The sequence below is a fragment of the Antechinus flavipes genome, chromosome 6 (genome assembly GCF_016432865.1).
Source record: "Antechinus flavipes isolate AdamAnt ecotype Samford, QLD, Australia chromosome 6, AdamAnt_v2, whole genome shotgun sequence".
In the NCBI taxonomy this organism is placed as follows: Eukaryota; Metazoa; Chordata; class Mammalia; order Dasyuromorphia; family Dasyuridae; genus Antechinus; species Antechinus flavipes.
Window position 1 is genome coordinate 113,014,049 of NC_067403.1, and position 25,500 is coordinate 113,039,548.

The following is a 25,500-nucleotide window of genomic DNA, read 5'->3' on the forward strand; positions in this document are numbered from 1 at the left end:
AACAAATTGTTCTTAGTTGCCCATTCTGCTAGGGAAGTCTTCCCAAGCTTGCAATAAACATCCCACTAACTCACTGATGGGTTTAAAGCCTGTAGGTTACTTTCAACCTATTTTAATCTGTCTGCTAAGACAATTTTACCAGGGTGTAGCTTTTGCGCATGCTTTGTTTGTTTGTTACTTTTTTCCCTTAATTCACTTTCTATTTCAAGAAATATACAAAAAAGTTAAAATCACACTATGCACACACACACATATAAACACATCAATTAGATCAAAGTAGATTAGTAGTAACTACACAAGAAAGAAAATGTGAACAACTTGTATAGATTCCACAAAGTTTGGAGGCAGGAGTTTTTCTTAGGCTGTCAAATTAAAATACATTTTCTAAAGTGCTCTTTGTTGCTGTGCATAGTCATTTAACTGTCACAGCTCACAATGAAATGACTCTTAAGAACAAACTAAATGAACGCTATAAATATTGAAATCTCACTCTACATTTTTTTTTGCAAAAATTGCAATAAGCTAAAATATACCCAGTCTTAAATTGCACCTGCAAATCATTTTGTTCATGCAAATTTCCCACTTTGTAAATAATTAGGCACACACATTTTATTTTAGAGGGGGACATGGTAGCCAAATGTATTTGCATGTGATAGCTATTTGGCAATTATTGGTCATTAAAAATGAGATTATGAATATGATTCTTCAATAATATGCTTCAATATAATTTGATAAAAATGATTCATTGAGAAGCTGGATAATATAGTGATATTGCATGTTATCCTGGCTTCCTAAAACTTGTCTGTAATATTGATCTTATGATAACTCTTTTTACAATAATAGTAAAGAATATATCATAAAAGATCCAGGACTCATGTAATGTTTTGTAAAAAATTTTGAAAATGAATTAGTTTTGATTTCCAAGATAATGGACAAACTATAGAGTTCACCAATCAGAATATGTATTTCTTAGACTTACACATCAAATGTCTAATGAGATAAGCCAAGAATTATATAGGTGGAACAGGACTGGCTGACATCACTTCAGAAAATTGCAAAGTTCTTTTACTGTCCCTAAACTTCTCTCTGAAACAAAGTCTCATCTTTTTAACGCCAGTAATTTCCTGTGTTTGTTATGACTATGAAGCTTAGAAGATTACAGTCTGAAAATCCATATATGAAGATCACTGGGAAGGAAATAGAAAAGCACATGATAGGTATGTACACCCTACAACACATTGTGAACATAGGATTTGGGAAGAAAAGCAGAAAAAAAAGGTAATCAAATACATGTAGGAAGAAAAACAGGAAATGGATGGTTCTAAGGTAAGAGTGAGAGATGGATATAAATATGCTCCACTATTGCTTCACATTGTCTCAATTTAACAAATAAGGTGCTAAAACACCTTAGGTGGAATCACTGTGGGAGAGGGAAGACAAGAGCAAACAGAATAGAATGGTCTATTGCAAAATTTGCCCACCCTGATAGGAGCACAGATACAATATGAGCTTGATTTTGAGTATAAGTTGAATAAGTATTCTTAGTTACAATATTCTTGGTCTGGATGAAGAAAAATAAATATTTTGGCCAATTTAAAATATTTTCTACTTTGAAGATGGTAGAATTCCGTGATTTTCTACATCCTTTTTGTGAATACTTTGGGGTTTCATATATCTGTTGTAATTGATCCCATGATTCATGACTTCATAAAAGTTGGTATGTCTCTCTGAACTTGATATCATGATAAATGGCCAACCTCAGCTAGCTTTGATTGAAAGCTACAATGAAAAGAGTACTATTATGCCTCTGTGGGATGTTGAAGAAAGCTTCTCCTTTCCCAAAATATTTTTCTCAACCAAGGATCATCTTGCCCTATATGTCATAAATAAAAAAAAATATTTCTCTGTCCTTATTGTGTCCAAAAAACTGAATACTTACTCTTGGAAAGAAATGAATAAAAATACCACCACTTTACTGAGATTTGCTTTTAATGATGTGCAAATAATAATGTTGTGTTTTTCCTCTACCACTCAAAAATCAGATAGTCTGGTATGAAAAAGAAGATTATACTTCAAAATCAAGGGAACCAATTCTGTCCACAAAAAGAAATAAATACATTCAGAATGAAGGAATAATATTTTGATTACTACTTATTTTGCTAATTTCCACATATTCATTATTGTCATTGGAAATTCACAACCTAAGAAACTTCAAGATTCTTTTTGTTTTTGTTTTTTTTTTCCTTTGAGGTTAATGTAGTCTGAGTTTTATCTGTAATGATTTTTCTTACCAATTTTTTTCTATTTTTTAAAAATTCACTATACTACCTTATTTTCAACAATATAAAATATCAAGAAATGGCCCTGATGTCATAGAGTAGTCTTTGTATTTCCCTATCATACTGATAACAAACCATATGTACCATAATGTACCTCAATGTCAATGACCCTGCTCCATGGTCCGAGAATGTCTTAATGTCTCAAGCATTATTTCTTTTTGGTCTTATTCTTTCTTTTTTGTTATGTTTTATTTTATCTTTTAACCAATGACAGATCTACTTATAGGTTTTTGAACAAAACAGTTAGTCTTTAAGACACTTTTTCAAGTAATCGGAATATTGTTTTTCTTTTGCTTAGATGAAACAAGCAATTACAATATGTCTTCTATGTACCTTCCCCTCTTCTTGGATGTTTTAGTTTCTAATAATTTCTCAGAAGTTTTTTCTTGACCCTATTTTCATGACTGTATGTGGGGGTGTGTATGGGTACGTGCATGCACACGTGTGTCTATTTGTTTCTAGTTTCATGTTTCAGATGTTTTATTGTAGTGGAGGTCTATCTCTAGGTAACTAGGATCATGTTGTATATATAAATATGCCTTTACATTTTTATTATATTTCACTAAACCATTTGTTCATATTCCTTTAAGAATTTAAGTATCACACTTGGCAGATGATACTATGATATCTTTAGAGCATCAAAGAAAATAACCGCAACACTTCTCACACAAATAAAGAACTAGAAAAAATCAAAATTCATCTGGAAAACCAAAGATCAAGAGTATCAAGGGAATTAATGAAAACAAATACAAAAAAAATGGTGGCTTAGCTGTACCAGACCTAAAAACTATGTTATAAGGGTAACTATATCTTAAGGGTAAATTACCAAAATCATTTGGTTTTGGCTAAGAAATAAAGGTGGATCAATGGTATAGATTAGATACACATAACAATCAATCAAAACTTCTAATAATTTAATATTTGAGAAATCTCCAAACTCTTAAGATAAGAACTGACTAGTTAACAAAGATCACTGGGAAAACTGGAAAGTAACATGTGAGAAACTCTATATAGATCTACATCTCACACCCCATATCAAAATAAGATCAAAATGGATATGTGATTTGGGCCTAAAGGATGACACCATAAGTAAATTAGGAGAACTACAAAGCATTCTGAAAGACAAAATGAACAACTTTGATTACATTAAATTAAAAAGGGTTTGCACAAACAAAACTAACAGAAACAAGATCAAAAGAGAAATACAAAGCTGAAAAAAAAAATCTTTACAGCCAGTTATTTCTGATAAAGATCTCATCTCTAAAATATATAAAGAACTGTGCCAAATTTATAAAAATGCAAGTCATTTCCCAATTGATAAATGGTCTAAGGATATGAACAGGCATTTCTGAAATGAAGAAATTAAAGCCATCTATGCTCATATGAAAAAAAAAATTCTCTAAATCACTATTGATTAGAGAAATGCAAATTAAAACAACTCTGAAATACCACCTCACACTTCTAAATTAGATAAAATAACAGGAAAAGATAATGATAAATATTGGAGAGGATGTGGGAAAACTGAGAAATTAATGCATTGTTGGTGAAGTTGTGAAATGATCCAACCATTGAGGAGAGCAATTTGCATTGTTGGTGAAGTTGTGAAATGATCCAACTATTGAGGAGAGCAATTTGGAACTATGCACAAAGGATATGTGCATATCCTTTGACCCAGTAGTACCATTACAGTAGGTCTGTTTCTAAACTTAATAATGAAAGAGGGAAAAAGATCCATATGTGGAAAAATGTAGCATCTCTTTTTGTGGTAGTAAAGAATTGGAAAGTGAGTAGATGCCCATCAATTGGGCAAAATCTGAACAAATTGTGGTATATGAAGGTAATAGAATATTATTGTTTTATGAAATATGGTGCACATGCTGATTTTAGAAAGTATTGGAAAGATTTACATGAACTGTGTTGAATGAAACAAGCAGAACCAGGAATACATTGTATAGAGTAACTGCAAAAATGTGTGATAATCAGCTTTGAAAGATAAGGTTCTTGTAGTTGTTCAGTGATTCGGAGTAACTGCACTAGACTTTGGATAGAAAATGCCATCTGTCACCCAAAAAAAGAACTATGGAAATTGAATGTAAATAAACACAGGCTATGTTCACTTCTTTTTTCTGTTTTGTTATTCTCTCCTCTGGATTTTCCTCTTTGTTCTGATTTTTCTCTCTCAACATGATTCAAAACACGTGTATTAAAATTCATATTTTTAAAATAACAAATTTAAGCCACAAGCTAAACTACCTACAAATAAAGATTGTACCCCAAACCTCAGTACATTAAGCAATAGCTTAAAACTGCACGGACATGAAACACTGTTATCAAAGACTGCCATTTTTATCCCTGAATCTTTACACATTTGATAAATTAACTTCCATCTTTAAGAAAATAAAATAGTAATTCTTCACTTTTGAATATAAGAAACCTAGTAATCACATATTTTAGAAGAGAATGAATCCATTTTTAAAATGAATCATGAAATATACCATTTAGATGGCAAAATTTCTGAATGTTTGAACCATTTATTAAACATCCACTGTTTCCATAGCCTCTATGTAGGAGAGAGATAAAGTTTCAAGAAGCCATAAATTCTTTCTTTATGAAGCATAAAGGTAGTGCAATCAATCTAATTACAACCATATATTTTTTGAAAACATTTAATGGAATCTTTTCTTAACCAAGAATGTGAAAGATAATTGCTTTGATACTTTCAAAGATTAGAGATCCTTATTTCATAACAGAAAAGAGTTAAGAGTTTTAGAGATTTTTGTAAATCTTTAAATTCAATGTTTGACAAGGACCATAGTTACTTACCTTTTGCTTTATTAATTTTGTGGTTGTTGCTGCTAGTTTTCTCTCAAGAAAGCTCTAAACCCATTCATCTAATTCTAAAATGATAGTGAAAAATATTTCTCTGGCTCTTTGGAATGAAACTGATTGAGGTCACCAAGAAATATTATTAAAATGTTAGGTTAGTATTCCATTAAAAATGACCTCCTAAGACTAACAGTGTTTATTGCTGAGTTTCATATCTCAAGGTTTGATATTTTTCTTTTTTTGTGCCACTCATTTTATTGTAAAGTGAAGGTGACATTTCTAATTTCATGTCATTTTTATATGAATACTTTATATTCAAGGAGTTTATTTTAAATTACTTCATTGAAATTATTATATCTTTTTCATAAACTGTCCATCACAATTCAAGAAAAATTATAAATCTTCAAGATACTTCATTATATCCAAGTAAATCAGGATAATCTAAAAAAAAATGATGTGTGACTATCAACAAAACATTTAAAACAGAGAAAGCAATCAAAATGCTTTTAAATGATTGAATGTTTTCAGTGAAAATGGATTTAGCATTCCAAGCTCCCAATTAACCATCTGATTTTTTTCTACTTCTCCTTTATCCTTCTTTGTCATTCTTGTTTTCATAGTTGTTTTCTTCTTTGTTGAAGCAGTAGTAGTTTTCAATTTGTATCCTTTTTCTTCTCTTCTTTTTCTTAATCTTCTTCCACTTTGTTCTTCTTTTCACTTAGCAGGACTCTCTTCTCCATTAGTTGGATTCATTTTTCTATTTCTTGTGCTCTAGGATAATATAATGAGATGTAATAAAATGGCACCTCAAAATTTAGACCTGAGAACAGTTGTCCTTAAGTATTTAATGGCATGGATTTCTTGTATAAGAGGAATAGTATTATAACAGTTTTCTTCTAGAACAGGCCTTTTTTAACCTTGAGTCTATGGACCTACAAAAAGATAAATAGATTTGGGTGTTCTTTGAACTTTTAATATTTTGATAAAATTTGATAATATTTTGATATATTTCAATATAATTAGTTTTACTTTAAAATTAATACATTATATTTAATGTTCTTTAAAAAATATTATTTTAAAAGCGTTCTGAGGATTCTGTTTTACCAGATTACCAAAAACATTCATCTCTCTCTCTCTCTCTCTCTCTCTCTCTCTCTCTGTCTGTCTCTCTCTCTCTCTCCCTCTCCCTCTCCTTCTCCTTCTCCTTCTCTTTCCCTCCCTCTCTCTCCCCTTCTTCTTCCTCTCTCTCTCTCTCTCTCTCTCTCTCTCTCTCTCTCTCTTTCTCTCTCTCTCTGTCTCACACATATACACAGAGGAAGAGAGAGAGAGAGAGAAGGAGAAGGAGAGGGAGAGAGAGCATACAGATACAGATATACATAAAAGTTAAGAATTTCTGCTCTTCAATTCTATAATATTGACTGTCTGAATCCTCTTAAGAGAAAATCTGAAGACAAATAGAGCTTCTGAAAGAGGATGTAAAAGTAAGCATTTAACAAGAAACTGCTCGAAACATAATAGGCATTTAATTTTTAAATAAATGTTTATTGATAGATTGATGGGGAACATAGAATAAAAAGTATGTGAAGTGTAAATTCCATAGGTGATAATTGTTTGGTATTATAGAAAAATAAAAAAAAATAACTAAAGCAACATATGCATAGCTATTGAATTAAAGCAGAACCAAGTCAAAGGTAGCTTTTCATATTCTTTTACTATTATTTAGAGTTTATGAAACTTCCTGAGCTGATGTCCTAGCTATATGTGGACCCAACATTGTGTGCCAAAAAACTGAGTCAAATCTATAAGGATACTTTTTGATTATGAACCATTATGAATTGTTTTTATGTTATACATCTGAAAACATAATATAACCATACTTTCTGAGCTGGAAAAAAAATTCAGTGACCATTAAAATGAATATATTATTAGTTTTCAAGTACAGATGATTATGTATATAATATAATAGATCATATATATATATATATATATATATATCATAACAGATGATTTCCTTCTCTCAGGAGAGAGGTGGAGGAAACTGTATGTTACATGTGTTGTCAGAGCTGTTCCCTCCCCCTCTTGCAAGATTTGCTTCATTTTTTAAAATTACTATATGGGAGAATTAACTTGGATAGATGGAAATCGAAACATTGAAAAGGAAAGGGTGAACAAAATGCTTAGAGAAAACATTGGTGCAAGAGTATAGGGGGAATCATTAAAATTAAAAATAATAGTTTTTTTCTTTGAATTTCACTTTACAGTCTTTTAGGAGCTATTATTTTTAGGTAAAAATATAATTTTTACAAAGTACTCGAGAGCAAAATCTCTTCCTTGTTTAATTTTCTTTTTCTCATGCAGTACCAGGCAAATTATATTACTATGTTAACATATTCAAAAAATTCATTAGAAGGGATAAATTTCCCACAATGTGAATCCAGATTCTGCAAACCTCAACAGATGGGTTTATAAGTTTTAAAGTGCTGTGGCCAAAGGCAAATTGACTTGCATAACTTAATGGCCAAGGTTTTATTGAGTTTATCTGCATTTAACTAGGCTGGACCTCTGATGAAATGCCCATAATCTATAGTGGGTCTTTTTAGTTTGGTAGTGCCTACCAGATTTAGTATACTACTAGCTCAGGCTCTGATATCCAAAAAGTGAAGAAGCATTAAATTAGCACTTTAGCAGGGCGGTCTTAAACCAAGTGTTTTAAGTAATTTTGAACTGTATATTGTTAAATCTTTTGGAAAGGTAAGGGATTACCCAACAGTGCCCTATTCCTGCCTAATGGAATTTCTAATTTATAGTAAGTAAATTAAAATTAACAAAACTTTTGTTAGATATGTAACTTTTAATACCATGTTTCTTTGTTGTCACTTATTCTACGTTCTGAGCTTCCACATTAACTGTACTTTGAGATATAGACAGTGATATAGAGTTATATACAGTTACTGTCACTGGTAGTAAAACAACACACTTAATCTGTTTGCATGTAAATTACTGCTTTTATATGCTTTGGGGCTTCCTGAAATTGCAAAATAACAATTGTTATAATTTTAGTAGTCAGTAACTATGACTGCTCCTGAGTATTCATTATAGGTACCAATTATTTATATGAAGCATATAGCTTTGTATTTGCAAGTACGACAAGAGTAACCATATTTGACACAATACAAGTATTTATTAGAAAGGGGGGCATTATGAACTGTGATTCTTGTTGCATTTCATTTCCTTATAAAGGAAGTTTCAGGAAGTTTAAAGTTCATTCAAAAAGCTTCAAAAGATTTTTACAAGTACTGCTGTTTTGGATGGCAATTGGAAAATGTTTAGTAAATTACTGTTAAAATGAAAGACAGGAAATATATGGCTAGCTTCTATATACTCCATATTTTAAAACTACGAGTAAATTGGATTTTATGTCAGAATGATAGTAGCTTCTTGGCACCAAATGAAATTAGAATCATACTAGAAGCCAAGTGGCACAGATTTAGTCCAATCTATCATCCTCCAGATCTTGCAGTGGCTTGCTTGACTTTGGAACTTTTTCATATCAGATGGTCTTAATGAAATTTAAGATTTTATTTCCACTAAATACTTAAGGTATATTAAGGCAAATAATTACATATATACACATGATAATTCACTGTTTCCTAAATTATAAAATTAACTCATCAAGACAATTTAGATTGTTTTAATTATTTTTATGGGGAAAATTTGCTAAAAAAAATAGGAAAATCAGTTTTCAGGGTTTTTTTTTTTATCTTTTAAAGTTATTCTTTTTAAAATTCATATTTATATACAAGTATTTATTAAGTCTTATCAGTTCTACATTTGCAACATATGGCATAGGGGATAGAACATCAGGGTTGAAATAAGGAAAACCTGAATTCAAATCTGAAGTTGAACACTTACTAGCTATGTGACCGTGGGCGAGTCACTTAACTTTATTTGCCTTAGTTTCCTCAACTGTAAAATGAATTGGAGAAGGAAACAACAAACCACACCAGGATCTTTGTCAAGAAAACTCCAGATGGAGTCACAAAGAGTCAGACAGACAGAACAATAATACTTTTTGGACATGTTTCTTCTCTTTCATGACATTATAAAGATGCATAACCTTCTGACCTCACACCTGATTATAACCTGCTGGTTGGCCATCCTGCCTCCAATCTCTCCTAACTCTAATTTTTTTTTCCCATTTAGCTATAATACTAATGTTTCTAAAATGCAAATCTGATTTTATTATCATATTACTGCTTCATTCAACGATACTTAATTGTTTCCTATAGGATCAAATATAAAACTCTTCCTTTTGCCTTCAAAAACCAAGTCATGCTCTCCTCCTACCTTTGCTTTCTGCTGTTCTTATATCTTAGAACTCTTCATAAACTCTGATTTAGTAACACTGACCTCATTGCCCTTTCTAATATAGGATACTCTATCTCCACACACCAGGCATTTTCCCTACTTCTCCTCCCCCATGTCTGACTTCTTATCCTTACTTCCTAACTTCCTGCACACCCCAGCCAATTATCCTATCTCCTGCAAGAAGTGTTTTTCACATCTACTTAATGTGGTCACATTAAGTTCCTTTGAGGGGTCACAGAATTTACACTGCCTCTTTTTATTTTGTTCATATTTTGTTTGATTGCATGTTGTCTCCCCTATTAGTCTAGTTTTATGTTTGTTTGTTATTTTGCTTTGTTTCTAACTTTCTTTGTTTTCATACATAGCATAATTGCTGGTACATGGAAGGTGCTTAATATAAGATTATTGATTGACTGACTTATGTTTGGGTCTTTACCTGACTGAAATACCTGGGATGTTTTAAGGCTTAAATATTAAGTTAAATAAAACTTTTAGGAATCCAGGGGATATTATTTCAGTAAGAATTCAATGCTATTATTGTAGAATTTTACCAAATTGTGATTAAAAAGAATATTTATGAATGAAATGAAACAATTAAATAGCATTTTAAAGTTATAAAGTAATTTTTAAAAGTTTATCTCTTTAGGTACTTAACAGAGCAATTTCCTTCATTAAGATGAGGAAACTCAACTCAGGGAGATTGAAAGACTTGATCATTGACCTTGCTAATAAGAACTGGAGGCAGTATTTGGAAGTAATTCTTATATTCCCCCAACTTCAACAATAAATTCTTTAAATTATAGTTGCCTCACGCCCTTCTACTCCAAGGGTTCTTCACTTGTATTTGTGATGAAGAGTGGGAAAGACTATGGATCTCTTTTCAGAATAGTTTTTAAATTCAATTCAAATGGAAGTGATTAAGTTTCCTGGAATGGTGATGATGTACTGTCCACATTTCACAGGCATACAACAATGAGGTTAACACAATTGCCCTGTAGGTCTTCAGTTTGGTAGTCAGTCTAATACCTCTCCTCTGCCACACTTTAGAGCTTTCCAAATTTCCAAATGCGAGTTAACTCTGACAATACATGTTTAAATCTCATTATCAGTGTGGATGTCCCTGGAAAGTATATTGCTAAAGTAAGTAAACTTATCCACAGCATTTAAAACTTCTCCATTTGCTGTAACATACTTCCACACATGGATGATGTGGTACTGGCTGATGGAGTTCCTTGGTTACTAGGAAAGCTGGAGAGCATTGTCCCATTAAACATTTTTAAGAACCCAGGCAAGCATAATCGTTTTCATTTGAATTGTCTTAGGAAGATTTTGAAGATCACCTGGCAGGATAAGATACGAGACACTAAAATCCTTCTCAAACTAATCTGTCAAGCATTAAAACTCTACTGCAGAGAGCACAACTCCATTGGGCTGGTAACATTGTTTGAATGCCAAATATATACTTGCCAAAATGACTATTTTATGAAGAACATGTAGAGGGCAAGCACTCACAAGGTAGTCAGAAAAAAGTAATAAGACATACTCACAGGCTCTCTTAAGAACTTTAGAACTGATTGAAGATATACGAGACACTGGCACAGGACTAACCAATATGGCATGCCCTTATCAGAAAATTTGCTGAGCTCCATGAGCAAAACAGAAGTGAATTAGCTCAGTGGAAATTAGAGATGCACACAGTTAGAGAGTCCTTCACATAAAAAATTGACTCTAACTTCACTCTAACTTAGTTATGTCATTTTGGTCCTCTTCAAGAATAAAGAACAATCAAGAACCAACTTTTAAATGCTTGAAATATATAATTTTACAAAGGAAGCAAAACATGTTGAGATAAAGATGCAATTTTTCACCATCCAACTTCACTGATTCCCTGATATCTATCCAGGTTTAAGAAGTATAATTGTAGTGTAATAGTTTTGAAGTATAATTAAAGCATGGGCCTGATCTAAGTAAAATTGTGAAATAAGTGAAGATTATCTTGTAGGGGGTCTTTTCATATCCTGAAGAATCAAAATCCTTTCCTGTCTCCTGGCCTACCAACTCACTACATTGATTAGGCTGATTTTTTCAAATAGGAGACTTAGAGCCCATCCCAATCTCTCTCTCTCTCTCTCTCTCTCTCTCTCTCTCTCTCTCTCTCTCTCCCCCTAATCCTTATTTAACTGTTAACTGATAAGAAAGGTATTAGTTGATAAGGGTTGAGGGCTTTGCTCCTCCTACAATGATTTGCATTTTAATAGAGGACTCTCAAATTCCTTGGAGTCAGAGAAATTAACCTGTAATAGTTGAATAGAAATCTCCCAGGAGTTATTTTTAGGGTAGCAGAAGGATGCTATTCTCTAGCCAGTCTGATTTACTTGCTTATGAAAGCAGCCCAGTTGAGGATTCTCAAAGACAAGCTAGAAAAAGAAAGGACAACTTGAAAAGTTCTAAAATGCTAACCTCTTGGTATTTTTTACCCATATCTACATAAACCCCATATGTGCTCCAATACATAAACATACACACACACACACACACACACACACACACACACACACACACACACACATTTCATTTCTCCTAAAGGAAAACAAATCTGGAGTATGAATTTTTTTTCTTCATTAAAGTTTGGTAACAACTTAAGAGCTGGGCAGATTACAAAGCTTATATGTGAAAGAGAGATCTGTCTAGTAAATGGGGAAAAAGAAAATAAAAAAGAGGACAAGTTTGTATAAGTCAGAAAGTCTCAGGCAAAGAGAGAAGAAACAAATCTAGCACCAAACCCCAAGTTACAAATCTCCTGACTAACTGAAGAGCTTGTAGGCAGCCCAAAGGCATTGAACCTGGAAGTGACATACAATCAAAGGTAGAAACAGGTGCAACTACAAAATCCCCCTCAGGCTCAGATTCCTAAGAGAAATTTACTAGTTTGTCCAATCAAAGGAAGCGTGAATCCATGAGAGGATATAAATGTTTTGAGTAACAAAGATTTAGTAAATCATTGATTCTATTTATATTCAGAACTTTGCTGTTGTAAATTCATAGTTTTAATGTCTAGATTTAGCATTTTGACTATGGTAATAGTCTATGTAACTCTGAAACATCCAGAGGAAAAGAAAATTTCTGGTCAGATTTATGGATGATTTGCATATTTGAAATCATAATTCTAAATTGTTTGGATGTGACATTTTGTATCCCTCTATTATTAATATTCTATATTAATATAAATTTGGCTAATCTATAGAATGCAAGTATCTTGATATTGGGGCTCTTTGGTTTTTGTTTGGCGTTGTTAAAGCCTAATGCAGGGCCCCAAAATATTAAGGCACATAAAGCTTTTAAAAATTTTGGGGGGTTAATGAAGGAAAGAAAGAATGAATGAATAGATTAAATTGAATATATATTTACCAAACTCCTCTGCATCTTGCAAACTCCAAAGTTATTAATATTAGCAAAAATAGCTATGGCACAGAGAAAAAGTATTGGATTGTAAGTCAAAAGTCCTGCTTTGGAATCCTGACAATCACTTACTACATGTAAGCTTGGGCAAGTTTCTTAAACTAACCTTTGCAGGCATAAGGAAACTTACTAGAATTTGTGTCCTAATTTAAAACCTGGTTAAGATAATTCTTTGTGTAAGGATTTTTTACTTTGGGAGTTCTCCCTGGAACAATCATAGATTCTTTAATAAGTTGATATCAGGAATGACATTTACAACATAAAATCAAATTAATGGCTTATTATTAGGTTGAACATGTTATAGAACCAATATAGTACAGAGCAAGGGATGGAGAGTGTTGGGAGGGAGATTTGGGTGTGCGTGGATATAACTGCTTCCTAAGGATTTGATCCAATAATTTTCATCTAATTTTCAAATATTAGAAAAAGAAAGGGTTTTAGGGAAGAAAAGGTAATAGATACTGGAGGAGTAGAGGCTATAATCAGTCTTCCACTGAGGGAATGAGTGAAAAGAGATGAATTTAATGAATTTGAAGGTCACATATGAATGAAGAAAGGGGACATAGAGGCAATGTCAGAATTAATGATTAGTCATAGAATTCTTAGATGGACCCAACCTTAGAGATTATCTCGTTTTAACCCTTTATTTTACAGAGGAGAAACTAAGCCCAAAGAAACCATTTGACATGGCCCAAGTAATACAGTTATTAAATTTAATAATATATCATTTTATACTATATAGATTGACTAAGATGATACAGGAAAAGATAATAATAAATGTTGGAGATGATGTGGGAAAACTGGGACACTAATGCATTATCGGTAGAATTGTGAAATGATCCAACCATTCTGAAGAGCAATATAGAACTATGCCCAAAGGGTTATAAAACTGTACATACTCTTTGACCCAGCAGTGCCATTACTGGGTCTCTATTCCAAGGAAATCATAAGGAGAGAAAAGAACCCATATGTGCAAAAATGTTTGTAACAGCTCTTTTTGTGGCAGAAAAAAATTGGAAATTGAGTAGATGCCTATCAATTGGAGAATGGCTGAGCAAGTTGTACTATACGAATATAATGGAATATTACTGTTCTATAAAAATGATGAACAAGGTTCTTTTAGAAAGGTCTAAAAAGATGTGCATGTACTGATGCTGAGTGAAACAAGCAGATCTAGGAATATGTTGTATATAATAATAGCAAGAAAGTGAGATGATCAAGAATAAAAGACTTGGTTCTTTGATTCAGTGATTCAAAGCAATCCCAATAGACTTTGGATTGAAAATGCCATCTGCTTCCAGAAAAAGAACTAAGAAGACTGAATGTAAATCAACACATGCTATGTTCACTTCTTTTTTCTGATGTGTTTTTTTTTTTTTTATCTCTCCCATGGTTTTCCCATTTTGCTCTGATTGTTTTTTCCCTAATATGATTCATTATAAAGCAATGTATGTTAAAAAAAAAAATAGTCAATCAAGAGAGAAATCTATATTATATCCCAGCCATATAAATATTGTTTTAGATTCATGTTTATATTTGTGTAAATATGTCTGTATATATCTGTGTGTAGGCATGTAAATATATGTAAGAATATGTAGATATATGCATGTATATAGCTGTGAACATATGTGCATATATAAATATAAATACATATATATACACACATGTATCCATGCTTAACTATATCTACTTGGGCAAAGTAAGGGGAGGGGAAATGAAAGAGGGAAAAAAGAATTAAGTAAAAATTGCACAAAAGATAACAAAAGAATAACCTATTAGAAAGCAAAAAAAGATGGATTGTCATAAATATAATCTCTTATATTATTATATATTATTTCTTGAAATAAAAATTTATTTTTACATATTTTAAAAACCTCCCTGATAGGGGCAGCTAGGTGGCGCAGTGGATAGAGGACCAGCCCTGAAGTCAGGAGGACCTGAGTTCAAATCTGACCTCAGACACTTAAGACTTCCTAGCTGTGTGACCCTGGGCAAGTCACTTAACCCAATTGCCTTAGCAAAAAAAAACCTCCCTGATGTTCTGCTGTGCATATGACAATTTTTGTTTTGTTTATTTGCATTTTCTGTCTTTCTTTTTCTATTTTATTTTTTCTTATTCTGTATTTAGTAAACAAAGAAAACCCTGTAATATATAGAATTTAATTTAAAATAATTCAACTATAATATGCTAGGTTTTTGAAGTCCATAAATGGGAAAGGATAAAATTCATTCTATTGGTTTTTGGAAAATATAATTAACATAAGCAGCATTTATTATATTATACATTCAAACTCTCATGAACATTTACTAGTAATTAATAAAGGCTCAATAATGGTAGAGTTTAATCACTTACCTGATAGACAATCTCTCTTCAAATTCTATGCTTTTGCAAAAGAGTCTGTTCCTATCCAGGACTGCATTCCTTTCTCATTTCACTCTCTTAAAATCTACTTTTCTCAAGACTCAGCTCAAGGGTTACCTCATAAGAAAACAAAAAACACAAAACTCCCCACCTTTTCTCATATGTCCTGCTCTCCCAACCCTTAACTGTTGGTGTCCTACCTACCTATAATTTACTCTTGTATTTATTATATATGCTTAGTTTACTTATTTATCTATCTCTTGAATTATGTATTATTCCATTTATTTATTTGTTCCTTTATTTATATATTTGTGTATGTCTCTCTCCTTTTACCCTCATTCCTTCAGATAGAAATCTAACTTCTTTGAGGTGAGGGATTGATTGCTTTCTGTCTTTGTGTCCCTAGAAGCTAGCTCCATGCTTGGCAAATGTCAGACACTTAATAAATGTTGTTGAACAACAACAACAAAAAAAGAATTAGTATATAAAGATTAAACCTAATCACATATTATGTGTTTATATCCTATCACAATATAGAATATCATTCCAAAATGAGTGTGGAAATGGAAGGGAGTTGTCGAAGTATAATAGCTTTCTTTGGGGATCACCAGTTTCTCCATGAAGCAAAAAGTAGATAACAGCAAACAAAGCATCATTATCTACAGGATATCCATCCAAAGGCAAGATTGGTATTAAACACAACATCTTTTCTAAGGAAGGAAATTCTACTGTTTTTGCATTTGGGATTAAGGGATGTTTATTTTATTAATTCATTTGGACGAAGAAAATTGGGGGGGGCACTTAACAAATCCTGGTCTCAATATTCAAATTAACAACTTTGATTTTTAGTACTGGATATTATTACCTTAGCTAAGAAAGTTTAAATGTATATGGTTTCTAGTTTTGATAAAATTAAAAACTTTATAATTGTTTGTTTTTTTCAAATCATAATAATAGTAGTTTCTTATTACCTAAACTACACTATTCTTTTAATTTGTCTCCATATTTCTGTTCTCTTTTTACCTCTAATTCAACTTGTTAAATTCAACTTTCTAATCCACAGTTCTGATCAAACCAATACATTATTCAAAAAGTTTTCTAAATAAAGTCTAAACTTTTTAACCTGGTGTTGTAAAACCCTTTTTGAAAAACCTATGTGCATTTTGGGATATTATGATATTTTATATTTTGCATGGTAAGGTATTATATATTTTTAAGAGGGACCTAGGTGGCATAGTGAATGGAGCCCTGGGCCTGGAGTCAGGAATACCTGAGTCCAAATCCAGCCTTAGAAACTTTAACTTTAACCTCTGTTAGTTTCGATTTCTTCAACTATATAATAGGATAATAACTTACCCTGAAGATTGTCATGAAGATCAAATAAGATAATATTTGAAAAGTCCATAGCATAGTTCCTGGTACGTGGTAGGTGCTATATAAATGCTTATTTCCATTCTGTCTTGTCCATTTTATGCTTAAACCAATGTCACCATTCCACAAACATTACCCATCCTTCACGGTTCAGCTGAAACATTGCATTTCAGGAAGCCTCTCTTGATGCTTCTATCTACAAATGATTTGGTTGTTTCTTCTTTATCTGCAATATATGAATGTTTTATTTATATTCCTCTTAGTTATTAACCTTATTTGTAATTTAGAGGTGACTGGGCAAAAGGGGATCATAGTAAAGTTTTAGTAAGCTAGGAATTGTTTGTAGCATATATTCCACAACTGGTTGTATTATTATTATTATTATTATTTTCTTGTCATTTTTGTTGTTGTTGTTGCCTGGTACCATCTTATTTTCTGAGAGTGTAAATTCCTTAAGGACTATTGTTTTTGTTTGTTGCTATTGCTTTCATTTATCTCATTGCCTAACAGAGTGCTTCAGAATTTTTTTTTTCCAAACTGAAAAAATTAAATTGAAATCTCAGGAGAGAATCTGAAATTTAAACTGTCCTTTAAAGGTCATTTTAACCTGTACATATTTTGCAAGGTTACATTTTATATGCTGTCTTCCTCCTCAGACTGTAAGTTTCTTAAAAGCAGGGATTGCTTTTTGCCTTTCTGCATATCCCTTGCTAATCACATAAATTAGGTGATTTATAAATGCTTGAGCACTTGACTTGGATTTCAAAGGCTATAAGATTAGTGGAAAATTTCTTTGTCTTTGAGAATGCAAAGAATTCTTTCTGGCTTGTTTTTATTTTATTTTATTTGTAATTTATGGACTAAAACATGCATTTCTATAACTTAGCAAAATAAAAATATGATTGCACGTGAAACTACAGATCTATTATATAAAGATTGCTATTCCTTTTAAATATATAGTAAAGTTATTATAGAAATGTCCTCTCTTTTTTGGCAAGGAGTTTTAAGACAAACTTATCATTTAACAAAGGAAATCTGTAAAGAAATTACAAAAATGGTCTACATCACCTTCTAATTTCACTACAAAATCAAGATGTTTCAAACAGATATGGTTGGATTGAAGTAAACTAAGGCAGGAGAAGAAAAAGGAGCTCTGGGGTTCTCTTTCCTCTTTCAGTGATGGAATAAAAACTAGGAAAAAAAAACTTAAAGTCTCTAGGCTAGGATGACTACTAGATGAGGTACGTTTAAATATATGCATGTCATGACATTTCTGAATGTATATATATTGTATACATATAATATATATACATTCTACATACATTCATATACAGATACACATATGTATGTGTGTGTGTGTATATATATATATATATATATATATATATATATATATATATTAACCTACAATAGTTACTATGCTATTTGATCTTATCCCCATTGCATAGTGCAGTTCCTGGAATTTAATAAATATTTATTGTTAGAGCATTTGAATGATTTGTATCCTAGATTAGTATGCATTCTTTGACTTAGAATTAAGCACAGCTAGGGAAATTCCGTGTGTGTGTGTGTGTGTGTGTTAGAGAGACACATATAGACAGAGAAAGACAGAGATAGAAAGAGAGAGAGACAGAGGGAAAGAGAGAGACAGAGAGACAGATATAGAGGGAGATCTATACTTCTCTTCGAATACTACTTCTGCTTTTTCTCTCTCATCCTCAGATTTATTGTAATACTTGGGATCTCTCCTCCTTGGAACATCTTAATAAATATCCTTGTTGTCTTGCCTGGTTTGGCCTTGCCTCTTTGTGAGATGCTGGAAAGACTAAGTCCATAGAGGTGGGTGTGTGTATGTGGCAATCTGATGAAGGTTATGGACTCTTTAGAATAATGATTTTAATACATAGAATTACAAAGAAAATGGATTATATTGAAATGTTTTTATCAAAATATTGAGCAAAAAGATTATGAATACATGATCAAGAACTCTTAAGTGTTCAATGTAATTAAAACAAAATAGCAACAATAAAACTCTGTTATTATTTTGTATTTGACAAAAACCAATTGGCATGAACATTTCCTCTTACAAAGAACAATACCACTTTCATCATCAACAACAAGTAGGTTGGGGGTGGAGGTGATTTCATATGAAACTATGCAGGTCTCCTAGGAACAAATTGATTCTTTTATTTAGGCTTATAATAAAATTTTAGTTTCAAAGCCATCCTGCTTATTCGTGTTCCTCTCCAAACCTCTCCCTGTTACAACTGTGTTTATTTGTTTGGATTTTTAATGCTTCAGAATTCTTTTTTTCCTTTCTGTCTCTAAAACACTCCTTTAAACTAAAACCAAAATACAACAGAGAAACACCTATCTAGTGTCAAATAAACATTATCTTGTGTCAAACAAATTCCATCAAGCAAAATAAAGCATTTCAGTCAATCCCCCAAATGCTGTATTCTATTTGCTAAAAAATCTGGGATGCTTAGAGAAGGCACTGTGCTCTGCACAATAGGGACATATAAACATAGAATAAAAAATGTATAGCTAAATAAGATCCCATACTTCTAATCCAGGTCTTTCCTCTTTTTTACACACACACACAAAAACAAAAACAAACAAACAAACAAACAACAACAACAACAACAACAAAACAGATTCATTGACTAACAGAATAGTATATTTTAAAGTAGGATCTCTACCCAAGTCTACTGATGCTAAGGCTATCATACATTCTACAATGTTACTTATTAACTTTTTCATAGGTAATTGATATTTTCTTTCTACTTGCTTTTAGCTTTTGCTTAAGAGTAAATTAGGTGGCATAGTGATGCTAATACTAGTCAGGAATTTGTTGTTGTTACTGTGCTTTGTGACCCTGTAGACCACAGAAAATCAATGCTCTCTATGGAATTTTCTTGGCAAAGATATTGTAATGATTTGCCATTTCCTTCACTAGTGGATTAAGTGACTGGCCTCTGATTGCACAATTAGTAACTTTCTGAGGTCACATTTGAATTGAGATCTTCCAGACTCTAGATTAGCAATCTATCTATTCAGCTTCTCAACTGCCCCTTGAATCAGACACTTATTGACTATGAAACCATGGTCAAGTTATATTAACCTCTCTTTGCTTTTTCATTTGTAAAACGGGAATAAAAATAGCATCTATCTCTTAGGATTAGTGTGAAAATAACATGAGATATTATTTATAAAGTACTATATAAATGCTGTCATTTTTGCTTCAATATTATCTGAATTATGACTGCTTCTTCAATGACTCATCTCTTTCTTAAGATTACTAATTAAGTTCTGAATAAAAAAAAATGAAGCAAAACAAAAATCTTTCATCTCTTACTCTAACTTTCCTTTGCTTCAGTCTAGGTGTTTGGGTTCTCTTTGACTACATTTTCTGTCGAAAGCCATTTGTTATTTTCTATAGAACAGCAATTATACATTGTATATGCATGTACACATATACACATTTCTGCATACATAAGCAGAAAAGGTTAGTGTGGGGATTCAATTCAAAGAGAAAGTTTAGAACCATTAAAAAATATGTCAATATCTTATTGACATCTTCTAGAGATAAACACAGCTGAGGGCATATCTTTACTCAGAATTTTCCAGTAAGATGGGTTAAATGAGTAGGCATTTGAATCTACTACTCATGTGTTGTTGGAATCCTTACTAACTGCTAACTAATTAGAGTTGATCTAATCTTACAAGAAGATGTTTTGGGCAGAACCTGAAACAAGGTACTAAGTAGAACTAATCAAGACAAGGCTTGTGTTCACACCTTTACTCATTGGAGTTCAATGAGTTCACACCTCCCTTGAAGCTCTTTGGGCCAGAGAGCACTATGGGAGAAAATCCATAATCCCTCTCTCTCGTATCCCACAATTCCTCCCTCTTGTATAAAAGAAACAGACACAGAGCACTTTGAGAGATTTCACTGGAATGACATGAAGAGTTGGAGCTGGCTGGAGGCTGAAGAAAGCAGAGGCAGAGGCTGAAGGACCAGACCTTTGGATTTGGCGACATTCGAAGAGAGCTCTTGGAACCAAGCAGAGAGATAGGCCTCTAAGCTAACCGGGCTATATTGGAGATAATAAAAGATCTGAACTTTTATCACCTGGCTGCGTTTTGAGAAGAAAAAGCTCACCATAATGTGTCTATGAACAAGATATACTTTGTGTCATCATGATGCTTACACTCTAGAAACCTGATGGGACCAAGTTTTAATTTTTGAGGATAAGTGATAGAATCATAGATTTCAAGTTAAAATCAATCTAAATGATCATCTAGTATAACCTCTTATTTACTGGATAAAGAAAATGAAACCTAGCAAGATGTAGTAATCTGATTAAGTTGAATTTATCAAATAGAAAATTTGAACCCAAATTCTTTGAATTTAGAGGTAATATTCTTTTCATTGTACTATGCTGCCTCTTCGTAATAGTGGATTATGAGACATGATAAAGGTATAAATAGAAAAGGTTGAGAGATTTGACTGCAAAGATTGTTTTTAAATGAGCAAAGGGAGGAGGAGTAAAAACAATCTGAAGAGTTATTAAAAATATGGCACTTGACCCAAGGAAATCATAAAGGAGGGAAAAGGACCCACTAGTACAAGAATGTTTGGAGCAGCTCTTTTTGTGGTAATAAAGAACTGGAAAATGAGTAGATGCCTGTCAATTGGGGAATGACTGAACATATTGTGGTATATAAAGGTAATGGCATTGTTCTATAAAAAATGATGAACAAGCTGATTTTAACATGGCCTTGAAATATTTACATGGACTGATGCAAAACAAGCAGAAACAGGAATACAATGTACCTTGTAACAGAAAGAAAGATCAATTATGAAAGACTTAGTTCTTCTCAGTGATTCAGGGATCCAAGGCAAATCTATAGACTTTGGATAGAAAACACCATTTGCATCCAGATTAAGAACTATGGAGAATGTAAATCAATACATGCTATGTTCACTTCTTCTTTCTATTTTTTTTCTTTCCTATTTTTTTTTCTCTTTTGTTCTGATATTTCTCTCCCAACATGATTCATAAAACAATGTGTATTAAAAATAAACAATTTCTGGAAAAAAAAAGAAGAAGAAAATATGGCACTTGAGTGAACCTTGAAAGAAGTATTGGTTTATATACCTAGAAACATAAACAAGACCATTTTACATATGGGAAACAAAATATAAAGGGGGAAAAGGTCAAGAAATGTGGAATGATGTATAATTTATTTTACTCAGAATAGAAAGTTCAGTAAGGAGAATTGCACATGATAAAGTTGGAAAGGAAATTTAAAGTTAGATTGTAAAAAGTCTTAAATGCTAAACTAAAGTCTATACTTTATTCTATGAGTATAGTTATAAGCTTAATGCAATGAACCATTCCTGAATATTTAGTGACAAAGAAATGAGTTAGATGTATATATTTGGGAAGATAAAACTGAAAGACATCTTTTGTGAAAAAGATATTGGAAAGGAGAAAGAATAAACAGAAAGACATCATGGGAGAAATTGTAATAGATTCCCTGCGAAGTAATAAGAAATCTGAAATGGAATGTTGGGAGTGGGAAAGGAAAGTGAGATAGATATTGTGGAATAAACTATTTAGAATTTAACAGATGAATAGGGACAAGAATTTGAGAGATGGAAGATAAAAATAATAATGATAATTTGTAATTATATCACATTTTAAAGTTTGCAAAATGCTTTAGAAATATTATTTCAAGTTATCTTCACAAGAACCTTGGGAAGCAGGTTCTATTATTATCTCCATTTTATAGATGAGGAAACTGAGGGAGATAAAGATAAAATGGCTTGTCCAGGTTCTCACAGCTAGTCAGCACCTGAGACCAGATTTGAACTTAGGTCTTTTTGAGTTCAACTTCAGCTCTATCCAATTCTCCATTAAGTCATTATCTCTCTGACTTATAGAAAAAAAGAGATAATGCAAAGGTTTCACTTGGGAAAACTACAAGAGTTTCTGATGGAAGAGGCAGTCTTTGGACTGAATATGATGGTTTTGGTATTTAACATGTTGAGTTAGAGGCAACATGTTAGAGACAGTCATCTCAAGTGCCAAGAAAAAGAAAATGAGACAAAAGTAATTTACTTGTGATGTTGGTATAAGAAGAGTGATCTAACTAAAAAACAAAAAGACTCCATCCATATCACCAAGCAAGTTATATCCCAATAAACAACAAGAATAAAATTATCAAAACATGGATAGTAATTTAAAGCATGGGAGCATCAATAAAACTAAAAAAGTTCCATACTGACCCAAAGATCTCCAAAAGAGCAAAGCAAACCAATCCAAGAAAGTTGAAGTGGAAATAATTCTGCAAATAATTTGCTTTATTACAGCCAGAGAGAGACATTCTCACTTTTTTTAATAATTATAAATCAAGATTCCATTTGCTGTTGCTGGGGTTAGTAAGGTATATTTTCCTTCTTGACATGTACCAAGGATTCACAAATTAATCTGCTTTTCCATACAGGATATCAACCACAACAAAGACTACCACTTGTAATAATCTTGGAATTGCAGTAGACAAAACTCTGGCATTAATCCCAGTTTATTGTTAAACTAAGACCTCAGTGAAAGCCTTCTTTCTTTTCAGGAAAGCAGGTTAGGAAGAATAAAACATGAGTGAAAGGCATTGAGTTCTTAAGAAAAGTGACACTTACTTTATAAATCTTTTCTCAAGATATTTGATATTCACCTAAGTCATTGTGGCAGTCACCAAGTTTTATTCTTCTACCAGCACATTCTTAGTCAGACTTGTTTGCCAAAATAAATAGTAGCATGCTATGTCTTATTATAGAACTTGAAACTTAGATATTGCTTTTTCCCTCATAATATTTGCTCTTCAAGTCAGAGCAAACTGAATGAAAAGTATACTTTAAATTGAGGCAGACATAAGTGTAAAAAGAAAAATATACTGACTAGGATAACTTGTAATAAATCTTGAAATGTTGGAGGGAAATCTGTCTAGAAACCTAAATAAAATGCTCTCAAATTTAGGGGAGGTTAGAGCAAAATAAAATCAGACTCCATCAAATTCCCTAAACTATGTCCAAGTTGACCATAATAATAATAATGATAATAATAAAAATATGGTAATAATATATAGTAATAATTATAATTACAATAATGAAGAAGACCCTGATGTTGACCTTCAAATCAAGACCATTGGAATCAGCGCTTCTACTTGGTTCCAGCATTCCTATGAATCTACAAATCCTAACAAACACCAGAACTGGCTTCTCTTGCTGCACTGCAATACTTTTCACAGCTTGAAGAAAACCTGCTTTTCCTACCACTTATGTGGCTGGTCACTCAATTTGACAGGCATATCCCAGTGCGGACTTTTTCAATGGGAGGAATGAGGATAGAAATAAAATCTATCTACCGGAAGAATAATTGATTCTGAATGGGAAAAAAAAAAGGATTCTGCCCTTAGTGCTGTCAGTTGACTGATAAATCATAGATCAAAATCCTTCCTATAAAATATTGAAGGAAGCCTTACATTCCTCAGGCACAGAGTAGTGCTTTAATGATTTGCGCATACTAAAGACTATTTGAATCTAGAATAAATTCCAAAAACTGTGCTGGGGTCCAATTTTCTCTTAGCCAAAGACCATCTGCTCCAGAAACTTTTAATCTCACTATTTTGTGTCTTTTCTGAAAGAGTTAAGCATTTGAGAAAGAAATCATTTAAATCTATAAATAATGGGAGTGGTGATTTTCATCAAAGCCTGTGCCACATCTTTCAGAGATTGAGACTACAAAATGTTAAAGCAACTTAATAAAAGGTGAATATTTGGTCAAGTGACTTGCTCTTATTTTTATTGTTGTTCTCTTTGAATTCAACTGTGTTGGTTGATTTTTTTTTTTCTTCAGTTGAATTAGATTTAGGATTCAGGCTCCAGGGGACCAAAGGACCTAGGGATAGAAAGTAGTCCCTATTTTTTTTCTACCCCTTTTTAACCTTTTCCCTAATTTACCTCTCATATTATAGAGTTAAGGTTGCTATGTCCCCCAAATGTGCCCCTCTCCTGAATCTTTTTTTTATTACAACAGCAACAATAATATAAGTCATTTAAGGACAAAATAGAATCATCTGATTGCTTGACTTAATTGAACAAATTGATGGTATGTAGAAATAGTTTCAGCACAAAATTAAGTACATACAAAATATATATTAAGCAATATTGATATGGGGGAATGGAAAAATCAAGAAAGGTCTTACTGTATTAATGATGAATTTTATGTGAATGCCAGATCACTTTAGCCCACTGCAACTTAGAACACTGAAGATCAACAGATTCAATAGCCTTAGCTTCCCCAGTAGAAGGGATTTCAGGAATATATTTCCATCTCTATCTTGCTGAATTTCAAATGTGAGTAACATAAATGTGAAAAGGAAAGGTTTAATGAAGGTGGTCCCCTAGGATGTGCTGGTTCACTTGGATTTCCCTCCATGATTGCCTATGATAGAGAAAGACTTGAACAAATTAATGGAAGCAGAAGATGAAATATTGTTTATCAGAATCAGACAGCTATCTAATTTGACTAAAACAAAGAATCCATGAAAGAGAGTAATACTAAATTGGATAGGTATATGGGAATAAGCAGTTAAAGGCTTTAAATGAGAGACTGAATATTTTGCTTTTTTGTGTGTGTGTGTGTGTGTGTGTGTGTGTGTGTGTGTGAGCAATAGGGCCTAGTCACAGGAGTTTTTCTGAAGGAAAAT